This window comes from Arvicola amphibius, chromosome 9, assembly GCF_903992535.2.
Source record: "Arvicola amphibius chromosome 9, mArvAmp1.2, whole genome shotgun sequence".
Taxonomy (NCBI): Eukaryota; Metazoa; Chordata; class Mammalia; order Rodentia; family Cricetidae; genus Arvicola; species Arvicola amphibius.
The window spans coordinates 12,276,158-12,288,907 of NC_052055.2; the positions used below are offsets into that span (position 1 = coordinate 12,276,158).

Consider the following 12,750-nt stretch of genomic DNA (forward strand, 5'->3'; position numbering starts at 1 on the left):
CTGTAAAATGGATTGCTAGTGCGTAAGTAATAGCAATAAGTTGTTAAAGTAATGAAATTAATACTAAAATTTTTAGTGTATGAGGATATAAATTGAAAGATAATTATAAATCTGCAATGAAGAATAACTCCCAAGTATTTGCTACATTAGAAATGTAAGTAAATTTATCAAAACTAGAAGAAATATATTTCAATATTTTAAAGTAGTTTTTCATGGAACAAACACTCAGCTTAAATATGAGTTTCCAGAACAAAATAGACAACATATCACACAGGAATCAAAAATTTAGAGCAGTAAAGACCAATAATTTTAGCTAATGTAATCAGCAATGATAATATACAATGTAATAATAAAATATAATTAAATAATAAATGTAATATTTTCTTTGTGAATTTTTTCATTTTGTTTTGCTTTATCTTTATTTATTTTATTTTTGAAACTGGATTCTCTGTAACTTTGGAGCCAGTCCTGCAAATAACTCTTGTAGACCAGGCTGGCCACAAACTCACAGAGATCCGCCTGCCTCTGCCTCCACAGTCTTAAAATTAATGGTCTGCCTGTTCTAATGGGAGTTCACCAAATCCAGCTGGACCAGGTCTGAATGAGCATGTGATCAAACCGGACTCTCTGATTGTGGCTGACAATGGGAGCTGACTGAGAAGCCATTTATAAAGGCACTGGGACTTGTTTTTATGGCAAAAAAAAAAAATGGTCTGCACAATCACCACCCCTTTTGTGTTATTCTTAAATGCAGATGACATTCATAGTGTCACCTGTACAGAGAGTTAGCTTGCATAAATATAAGGGAGCGAAGCAATTCTGATAGCAACTGAGTTAGTCTTCTTCAGGTTCATGTTTATTTGGCTAGCAAAAGACAGCATTTTGTGTGTGCATAGTTATGAAAGCTTAACTTTAAGTTTTTGCTAGGATGTCTACAACTGATTTTTAAATTATTCTTATTTTATCTAAAAGTATGCAACAAGAAATTATACTTTTTTTTAAGGCAGTATTGTTTTGACATTAACTGAGTAGGTGGTCAGATTAGAAATAACATATTGAAATCAATGTTACAATTCAAACGACCCTTAGAAAGTACAAAAATGCTGTTGGAATTTTACAGACTAAAATTTATTAAGAATGGCTGCATGGTCATCTCACTAGTGGAGAAATGCCTTTAATGAAGAAAAGGTAAATAAATGTTAAGTGATGAATAAGAACTGAATATAATGATAGACACCAAGTCATGTAAAAGATTGTTGAGATAACTGCTTTCTAGCTGTAATTTTGTTGACAAAAATTTAGATGAATACAGATCTCATCTATATATGCAAGGAAATGCAAAGATGTCTATTACTTTCTGAGTGTTGATACTTTATGCTAAAAGATTTTAAGAGAAGCTAGCATATTCTTTATTTCATTTGTATTTCTTCTGAATAGAAAGTGATTTCATTAAAACTTCCTTTTTGTATTCATTGCCAAATAAAACAGTAGAGAATTAATATTTATAACTTATTCTATCTGAAACACTATGCCATAAATGCACATCGAATAGAAATTTGACATCCATCTCACTCAATCATAATGCTAATGATATAACATAGCAAAGAGAATCATTTGAGTTGCATTGAGTATCACCATTGTTCATGTCATTAAATAGAAAAGATGTGTGTATGTGTGTGTTATAAAATAATCCCACTAAAAACCTATGGTTACTTTGTGAGTATGTGATTTATCTACTGGGACGGCTACTTTTCCAAGTTAATAAACCTTCTAGATCAAGATTCTGACAACATATCAAATATGAAAATTTTTTCTGTGCTTGTTCACAAATGATAAGATGAGGGACAATTGCAAGAAAGGAAATAACAATTCTAAAATTGTGGGGCTTTTATTTCATCATTTGCCTCGTGAGATTAATAAAAACACAAGTAGTAAAAAATCCTTCAAAAGAAACAGTAGTGTTTCTGTAATTTCTTAGAAAATGAAATATCTTTTTCCTTATCTCAAAATAAATAAGGAGAGCTATAAAGAAATGTTTCAGGGAGTTTAATTAAGGTTTCCTTAAATTCCTTGAATTTATAAACATTTTCTTGAAGTACCAAGTTCCCACATAAACTTATCTTTATTCATAACTATGAAAATCTAGTGGTTAGAGTAGACAAGTTCCCACATAAACTTATCTTTATTCATAACTATGAAAATCTAGTGGTTAGAGTAGACAGGAATTCAAATTGATTTCGGGAAGAAAGGTGATTATGCTGGAAAACAAGTGACCAATCAGCAAGGTGAACATGCTGTTCCTTATTGGCCAGTTAGCGTGTGCAGGGATGAATAATGCCTTGTGTCAAGACTGCAGAAGACAAAGAGCATGACTGTGGCATTAGATACTAAAAATGAAGTCTGTTTGGGTGGCTGGTCATTGTTAGGATTGGGTGTGATAGAAGCAAGCAATGAGAGTATTCTGTTGCCTGATATCAAAAGGAAAATTAAATTTACTTCAAGTTTAGGTCACTTAATTGTCCACAATCACTAGTGTTCATGGGGATAAAATCCATGTTTGTAAAGCTAATTTATTTAATCGTATTTGACAAGAGTTAACTGTATATATACTCCTTTATATAGTCTCAATATTTTACTATTTTGAGAAGTCAGAAACAACACAGGAATTGGAGAAAACATGGTAAACCCCAAAAAGAATTAATGGAAAAGGTAAGTGCTTTTTCTGCCCTCCTCTGAAATATTTGCAACTGGAATTTAAAGGAAAAAAAATTAAATACATAAACAGAGCATATCCTTTTGTAGGACACTTGTAGAATCTGACACTGTTATTAAAATATCCAAGTTCATAAAAATTTACCTTAGATATAACCAGGAAATGTGATAGTAAAAAAGGTTAATATTATATTTCATGTAAATCCTAGCAAGTCTACTTCATTCATTGAAGTATCACTGTGCATTGTAATACAGTGCAATCATTCATTCTCATATAATCTGATGATGAGAGCTATTTAGTACTGATTTGATAAAGTTAAAAATCATTAGCATTTAGTAACTGTTTTCTCTCCTGGAATAATTCAAGTCATCCATTGTACAAGCATTGATCTTCAGTCGTGATTGCAATACCATTAGGAGTTGTTCAATGATGAAACACCTACCATCAGAGGCAAGCAGCCAACAAAGAGAATGTCTGCGCTTTGATCAAGGGCCACGAGACTACAGAGGACTGAGAACTGTTCAGCCAGAGTAGTTGAAGAAACAATGAAAACAAGGCCACCAAATCAACTCTGTAGGATTCACAGGGACTCACAGAGACTGAAGCCACCATCAGGGAGCCTGCAATGGTCTGTGCTAGGTCCTCTGAATGTACATTATGGTTGTGTAGCCGGTTCTTGTGGGACTCCTAACAACGGGAGTACGGGGTGTCTCTGACTCTTTTGTCTGCTCTTGGAACCCTTTTCCTCCTACTGGGTTACCTTGTCAGGTTTGATATGAGGGTTTGTGCCTTGTCTTATTGTATCTTGTTATACTGTGTGCTACTGATAGCCCTGGGATGCCTTCTCTTTTCTGAAGGGAAATGGAGGAGGAGAGATCTGGGAGAGATGGGTTGGGGATAGGAACTGGGAGGAGTGTGGAGAGAGGAAATTGCAATTGAGATGTAATGTACGAGAGAAGAATAAAATCTAAAAAAAAAGTTTTAACATAAAAAAGAGCACTCTTGGACCATTTCTTAGTCTTACTTAATATAATCTCCAAACATACTATTATTTATAGTAAAACTTTAAACCAGAGTGATTTAAATTACTGTAACCCCACTCAAGCTAAATGAAGAGGGACAAGATCATCTTCTCATTTCGTTTACACGTGAATTCCCCCAGGGTTCTTTACTGAAGTCATTATGTGGCAGAGATACAAGGAGGGGATGTGATACCTGACAGAGGAGCACCTTCCATCCGGGCAGCAGACATCCGGTGGACCAGGATGCTTTTAAGGCCGAGCCATAAGGAATACTGTGCAAATATTTATGGAGATGAATTTAATACATTTCTACTCAGGTTGCTGGTTTGTTCAGTTGTGTTATGGTCTGTATTTTTACATGGTTTAATGGTTGTCTCAGTATAACCTCAAGTTTCAGGGCTGAAGTTTAGCAAAGGCAATAAGATTTTGAAGCAATTTCCTCAGTTTACTGTTTAAAGAAGTTGCCGTGCATATTTCATCTCTAGGGCACTTTAGCTGCAGATGTCTTCAAACAGAATTAGGTTTTCTTTTCTAATTTTAAAGAGAACACTTAAAATGAAGCAATCAGGCTGCCCCTCCCGCCACAGTTTTATCAAGAGTATCCATCAGTGTATTGTACAATCAGGTTATATTGTTAAAATACAATTTCTTGAAAGGAAATCACTAACAATTTAATTTGCAAAACTTTCACGATACTTTTTAAATTTCTCTTTTGAAGACTTCAGGTGCAGAGAATTGGTTTAATTAAAATGCTGTCTTTATGAATGATACCTTCATTTTCCATGAAGGTTTTTTTTCTATTTTGTACTTTACTATTTTTTCCTTTGAAAGTTCTTTAGATGGGGTTTCAAGTAATTAAAGTTGGCCTCAAACTCTTTGTAAATTGAAGGTAACCTTGAACTTCTTTTTTGTTGTCCTCTACTTCCTGACTTGTTTGCAAAGTTGTTTTTAGTATAAATGCTATTCACGATTGAATGGAGAAATGTATGCTTGCCTGCTTAATACTCTACCAGCTGAGAGAGATGCAAGGCTACCACATTACCCTTTAAATAATAACATGAATACTTGTGTACCACAAACTGGAGTAGATACCATCATATATGCATCAACACGGTCAAGTAAAATTGTGCTAACCTATCATTTAGGACAGTTATTAGTCTATATTTTGTCTTTTTAAACAACAAGCTTTCCTATCCCCAGATATCTGTCACAAATGTGTATGATTTACATGTGAACTACATATAGGATCTGGTGCTATAAAACCCTTGGGGCATTTGCAATTTTACTAAATATTGTCTTTAAAAATGATCTGGTCTATCTAGTATATGAAAGTAAGTTCACTTATACGCCTTGGTGTATAAGTTCATGTTTTACATTTGATTTTTGTAAATTATTATTCTTTTTATTAATTTGCTTTTTATTTATTCATTGTATCATTCGCATTACAGTTATTGGTCCCATTAATTTCCCATACATGCATATCCACTCTCTGCCCTTGCAATACTCCCATAAATAAAATAAGAGCAAAAAGAAAATAAAGAAAATAAAGGGGGAAATCTCTTTATGGATGCTGTAGTGTGACAGTGAGTCACGCAGTAAACCGTTTGGTCCATATATCTTTACTTACTAGTGCTTATTGCAGAATCATTGGTCTGGCTCGAGAACTCTGGTCACTTCTACCCTGTCAATACTGAGCCCTTACTAAAACTCCTGGTTATCCTGCAGTTGCCCTGTGTCATGGAGATCCCCTAGCTTTGGGTTTGCAGGACAGGTTTCATGTGCTCCAGCAGGTCAAAATGTGGTGGGTATTGGGATGGGCAGACCAATAACCTTGGTTCTGGGCCTGGGAAGTTACAGGGTTGGTTCATTTGCCAGCTGTCCCTTGTCCTCTGAAGAAGGACGCTAAAAAGAAATCCCACACTAGCACAGAATTGAGTATAAAAAATGATTATTTATGTAGGGGTAGACTCACAGATCACAATCATCTGCACGAATGGGGAACAGTAACCAAGTCACACCACTAGAAGAGAGAGTAAACGAGTGCTTTACATCGGCATATATAGTATAAGAGGCCATGCCCAAGTGAGCGGGATAACTTAAAGGCTACAGGCTGTAGGTGTTGGGAGCAGTGAGACCCCAGATCCCAAATTTCTTGTAATCCCCTGATCTGAGTGCCTACAGCTGCTCTGAGCACGAGACCTTCAGGAGTTCCTGATGGCAGGAGAGTGGTTTCTGGTGGGTTTGGCTGGGGCGTGGCTATCTCTATATAATCTGCCCCTGAACACAATAAAGGGGAAATTCTTGGGGAATTCAAGGATGACCCATGTCTCTGTCTGTATGTGTTTGTGTATTTTAAGCTCCTGCCCCTTGCCCGAAGCTTGGTAACTGGGTAATAGCACACAGAGCGCTGACACGGGGGTGTGGTGCGTGGCATGTAGGGATGCCTACAGCACCTTCCCCTTTTGTTTAAATAAGAGAACACAAAATTATATACAATAAGAACAAATATCAGGTATAAAAATAAGAATTACAATCAGTATAAACAATATCAAGCAAGAAACATGTGATAAATGTTTCAATAATTATCCTATCTTAAGACGTTTAAGTCTTGTATTACAAATAACTTGGCCATAGGAATTCCTACAACATTTTGCTTTCTCTGGGTCTGGCTGGTGACTAACCGCTTCCCTTCCTCTTCCCAGAATTCTCTTAGTCTGTTAGCCTCACCTATACTTCCGGCCTGGCTACTGGCCAATCAGCATTTGATTAAGCCAATATAAGTGACAGAAATTTGCAGTGTACAAGATCATTACCCCCACAGCAGGTAGGGGTTTCTTTCTCTCTTTTCCATGCCACCACATGACAGGTGAGTAAGGAGGAAAGGTCTTCCATTCTCATAATAACAGGGCTAGCTCAGTCACAATTCTGCCAATGGTGTTGGGTCTATTGTGCTGCCCAGGGGAGGCGAGGGTCCTCTTCTGAGTGCTATAGCTGGTGACAGGCAGTGGCATCTCTCCCACCCTCTGACCTCATGGATAGCTTCTGACCTGCCTCAGGCATTGATGGGCACATGCATGCTAGAGGTAGGGGGATGTTATTATTAAATTAATCTTTAATCAATAAACAGTTACATTATTTTCACTTTTTGTTTACTCTTGCAAAAGAAGTTATAAGACTGTACATATATCCTTTATCTCTATGTTTATGAAGGTTTATACCCAAAATCAAATATCTGATTATATGCCAGGCAATTATTCTGACACATTATTATTATTACATATCAAAAAATTTTTACCACACTTCCCAAATGCTAACAATCTAAAGATATATCATAGGTATTATTTTCATAAACATTTGATACAATTAAGACATTGGATGTTTGAAACAACTGAGTAAGTATTGTTACCTCATTGTAATGTGATTCATTTTTGCTAGTCACTATTATGTTTCATATCCTATGTATTGGTCATATATCCTTATTTTTGCATGTTTTATTCATTTAATTATGATAATATAATCAAGTACCCAATAACAATACTCTAGCAATTACCCAAATAAAAATAAAGAGTTTGGATTGAGAAAATACCAAAAGCATTACAATATATAATGTAATGCAATTGTAAAATTAATTATAAGAGTTTAAAATTAACCTTTTGGAATCTGGTAAATAACGTTAAGGAAAGGAATATGAGCAACTATATCTGGCTGTGACATTATGTTAAAATCAGAAGAATGAGAAATTACAATTAAACTTAATAAAATTTATTAATAGAAGACAAAGTTAAAGTAGCTATTAAGACTATTAGTTGTGTAGATAAATGCAGCGGTTAGATAATAGGTAGCAAATACTATAACTACCTTAAAAAGACTCTAAAGCTTATAACAAGAATAAGCTTCTGTCAATTACAAGCAAGTTTTAAATTAATGTTTAAAATAGCCTAACCCATACAGGTACCAGGGAAGTATATGATTCCTACATTGTCATTACACATACATGTGTGAATCTCACTAGCGTAGACCTTAATGAAGTTGGTTTAGGAACTCTAGATATCTTAAAGCTGTAATATAGAAAATATTACATGTTAATTATTAATTAAATATTTTAAAAGAGGGAAACATCATAAAATATGACATATTAGGAATTTAATCATGAACAATTAGAGGTTGTTGAAATCTTCTAAATGAATAATAAATTCTTTATTTAGGCAGAAACTATTTTCCAAATCTATAAGTTCATATGTCTCTAATAGCTTCCATTTCAAGAATGGATTGTTAAAAATCCAAACTTTCTTGAACTTCACTTCAATCCTATATTTGGACTCATGTTGTCCTGTGAATACCTATTCCATCAGCATTTTATCAGAGTTTTCCTGGACCTACTTGCTCTTTTAAATTGAGAACAAATCACCACCATGTTAGCTATTCTCTGTTTGGAAATTAAGTCTGATTCAAAATTGGAAAGAGTTTATAGGCACAGGTTGACACTGGGCAACAGACATTTTAAAGTGTGTGATATTCTGGAAATTGAGTAAATAAATATGAGAAGTCCTACAGACACCCAAAAAGAATCTAATGTTTTTTAGAAAGTTTGAGAATTGATCCTGCAGTAAAGAAAAATTACTCTGATTGTGCATGAAAATTTTTGCTCTGAATTTCACCCATCCCAGCCTTTAAATTCCCAGAACACTATGTTCAAACTTAATATCTTCCTTCTCTACATGTGTTTCTTTTTACCTTCTCTTTAAAAAAAAAATAAAGATTCCCAAAAAACAGGAAGTGGAAGAAAGAAAGCATATTCAACAAATGGTGCTGGCATAACTAGATATCAACATGTAGAAAAGAGAAAATAGATCCATATCTATTGTCATGCACAAAACTCAGGTGCAAATGGATTAAAGACCTCAACATAAAGCCAACCACATTGAACCTCATAGAAGAGAAAGTGGGATGTACACTTGAACACATTGGCACAGGAGACCACGTTTTAAACATAGCATCAGTAGCATAGACAATGAGAGCAACAATTAATAAATGGGACCTCCTGAAATTGAGGAATCTCTGTAGAGGAAAGAACTTAGTAAACAAGACAAAACAACAGAATACCGAATAAGAAAAAAAATCTTTACAAATCCCAAATCAGACAGAGGACTGATCTCCAAAATATACAAAGAACTCAAGAAATTGGTCATCAGAAGAACAGAGCTAAACAGAGAACTCTCAACAGAAGAATATAAAGTGGCTGAACGACACTTAAGGAAATGCTCAACATCCTTAGCCATCAGAGAAATGCAAATCAAAACAACTCTGAGATTTCATCTTACACCTTTCAGTTCCATTCTCTGCATCTTAGAGATACACACATATACACACATACACACATTGACTGAAAACATCTCATTCAAAACATTCCAAGCAGTTTTTACTCCTTTCACTCATCCCAGCTGCCTCCCTCCCCATCTCCCCACTCTCCCAGATTCCCTCTCCACCCATTTGCAATTCAGAAAAGAGCAGGCATACAAGAGAAAACAGTCTATCGGGACGAAAGAGTAAGAAAAGGCAGAAGTCCTCACATTGGTATAGGACAAAGCCACCCAATAGAGGAAATGAGTGTCAAGAAAAGGCCAAAGACTGAGAGGAACACCTGCTTCCACTGAAGGGATGCATTACTAACACCTATAACGTGCTTGCGGATCGCTCTCATACAGAGGCCATTCTTTGTTCTTCAGTCCCTGTGAGGCCATGTGAGCACTGCTTAGTTGATTCAGTGGACCTTGTTATCCTTGTCCTCCATCCCCTCTCACTCCTACGATCATTCTTCTAGCTCTTTCATAGGGTCCCCTGAGCTCTGAGGAGGAAGGACCTCTAATTTAAACCTTCTCACTCTTCGTGTCCCACTGTGGGTCTCTGGACCCGCACCCATATGTTCCAAGAGAAAGTTTTTCTGATGACAATTGGGCAAGGCACCCATCTATAAGTGTAGCAGAATATCATTATGAGATATTTTTTTTTCAGTTGTGTTTGTTCTACACTAGGTCTTTGCACTATCAAGTCTCTGGCTCTTGATCATACAGGTAGTGAAGTGCAAGGCTTACCTCTTGAGGCAGGGATATCTCTGGAGTTAAACTAAATATTGGTTGACAACTCCCACAAGTGTGCAGCACCATTGCCCAGCATATCTTACCACAGGATAGATTAAAGGTGGGGATTTTTTGAATGGGTTGGTGTCCAGGTTCCTTTTCCTGGGGCCTACAGAGTACCTTCTCACACCAAAGAGACTGGAAGGAATGGTAACGGCTCCATGCCTAAACAAGCTCTACCTCTCTCAGTTCAATGAACTGTATGGACCTTGTTCTCAGTAGTGGCTCCCAACTCTCAGTTTACAGAAAATTACTTTCTCTCCTAGCATTAGCTCTCGTTGTTTAGGAATCCCCACAGGATGCACATAGCAGGAATTAACGCTCATTGGTCAACATCTTAAGCCTTAATTCCCCAATAAAACTACACAGATTAACTGAATGGATAAAAAGAACAAGAAACAGGACCTATTCTTCTTCTACCTAAAAGAAACACACCTGAACATCAAGGACAGAAATTACTTCAGAGTAAAAGTTGGTAAAAGAAAAAAAAAAATCAAACAAATGTTTCAAAGAAGCAACCTGATATATCCCTTCAAATATCTAACAAAATAAACTTCAAACCAAAATTAATCAAATGAGAAAGGAAAGGATACATATTCATCAAAGGTTAAATTCACTGAGATACCCTTTCAGTTCTTAGCATCCATGCCCCAAACATAAGGGCACACACTTTTGTAAAAGAAGCAGTACTAAAGCTTAAATTACATATTAACCCATACACACTGGCAGATTGAGACTTCAATACCCCACTTTCACCACTGGACAGATCATCCAAGCAAAACTAAACAAACAAAAAAAAAAACTCTGAAACAAACTGACATGATAAACACTTACCTAAACCAACTAAAAGACAGAGAAAGAATATCCAAATTCATAATATCAGAAATGAAAAGGGGGAACATAGCATCAGACATAGAGGGAATCCAGAGCACCACAAGGTCTTATTTTAAAAACCTGTACTCAGCCAAGTTGGAAAATCGAAAAGAAAGGCAAAATCACCGGGGCATTTCCTTCAAAGCCTTAGGTCCCTCCGTCTATCAAAGGGACAACGGAGCCTGGATCCAACACACCATATCTTTGTAATTTAGAAGAGATATCAGCATTCCATTACCCATCTTCTGGATATAATAGAGTCCAGGCCACACACAATAATATTGTTGGTAGAATGTGTCATTAAAATCTTGAATCTTGTTGAAATGTGGGACCACATAGCAGTTAGGAACTTGGCTATTTAGGAATTCTGCAGCAACATCAACCTTGGGTCTTCCAACATCTTTAGGGCTAAATAAAAGCTGCATATTTAGATTGGAAACATCTATATAACATGAATCTGTCTAAAACCAGGAGCTCACATACTAAGCCAACAGCTCCAATGACTAGAACTTTACATGCTTCTGACAAGAACTGGAGCAATTAAGTAGTTGGTTTGAAATCAGGGTGTGTGAAGGGTCCAGATCGTTTGAGGAACTTCTTTACATGGTTCCAGCAAAGTTCTCAGTCTCCAGTATCCTCACATCCACCATCAACAGCCATTTTCTCAGTCAGCAGCTTCTCTAGTCTTTTTCTTTTCTTTTCTGGCTCCTTGCCATCCGCCATAGTCTTCCCTGCCATTCGGGATTTAAAAAAAAAAAAAAAAAAAAAAAAAAAAACATTTTATTCATTCAGTCTATTATGATTTCATCCAATTACCATTACTTTTATAAAGCTCTTGGAGTTTGTTTCAGAGTTTTCTGTGTTAATCCACATAAATTTGCATACATTTTGACTATTTTTGCTCCACTGAACATTGTGCTTGTTTATGTTTTGGTGTCTTATGTAGATCCTGAAACACACATGCTTTAGGAGTATTCATGTCCTTCCCCTTTGGATCTCTGAAAGTGATGGCTTTATTCCAGATAAATAATGAATAATTGTCCATTAAGTCAGCATGTCAAAAAGAATATAAAAATGTGTTACCGCTAAAGCCTGGGTAAAATTATTAAGAATAAATAGCTACAATTTTTTGAATTTTTCTTATTTCCGTAACTATTCAACTATCGACTGACTGATGTCTATAATACTCTAGACATCTTGGGACTAGGTCATCTACTCTCTTTCATGGTCTGATATTGTTGTTTTTCTTGGTGGTAGTGGTTTAAAATGGCAGAGGCAGGCAGATCTTTGTGAGTTCGAAGCCAGCCTGGTCTCCAAGAGCTAGTTCCAGGACAAGCTCCAAAGCTAGAGAGAAACCCTATCTCACAAAAAAAAAAAAAAAAAAAAAGCCTTTTGAAGAGCCATATATTCAGTAAATGCTTATTTTAATCTCTTAATATTTCCAATGCAGAGGAACATACTAGAAGTAAAATAGGCAGAGTTGGAGGTGAAAGGGGAGTTAGCAGATAAAGTAATGAAAACCTAATACTTCTAGTGTAACGGCAAATTCATGAAAACGTAAGAAGGTTTTCCATAGATGAACAGAAGTAGAGAAATATCCTAATGTGCTCACAGACTCAAACAACAAAAGATCTGGATCCTATTTTTCTAGAGTACACTTTACCTTTATCCTACTTCTGACTTCTTTGAACCTGAGAAAATGTTTTGATTCTCTCTCTCTCGGTCTTTCTCTCTTCTGCATTCCCTCACCTCCTTGTGTGTGTTTGTGCAGGTAAACATGTGTTTGAAGTTATGTATGTGTGTGTTGGCTCATACATGTGAGCCATGGTACAATATCAAAGTACATTTCACCTTTAATTTTTTTTCTTTCCAAAAGGATTCCTCACTGGTCTGGAATATGCAACATTGAGCTTCCTATCTCTACAAAGACATCGAGGGCTCTGTCTGTCTTTGCCCCTCAAAAAAGTTAATTACTAGTGAATATACAATCATGACTAATTATTTA

The 12,750-nt window shown here is 35.9% G+C and overlaps 1 pseudogene; it reads right to left on the reverse strand.

Moving 5' to 3' along the window:
- Positions 1-10,832: 10,832 nt before the first annotated feature.
- Positions 10,833-11,468, reverse strand: LOC119823680 (annotated as a pseudogene).
- Between the last annotated feature and the right edge of the window lie 1,282 nt (positions 11,469-12,750).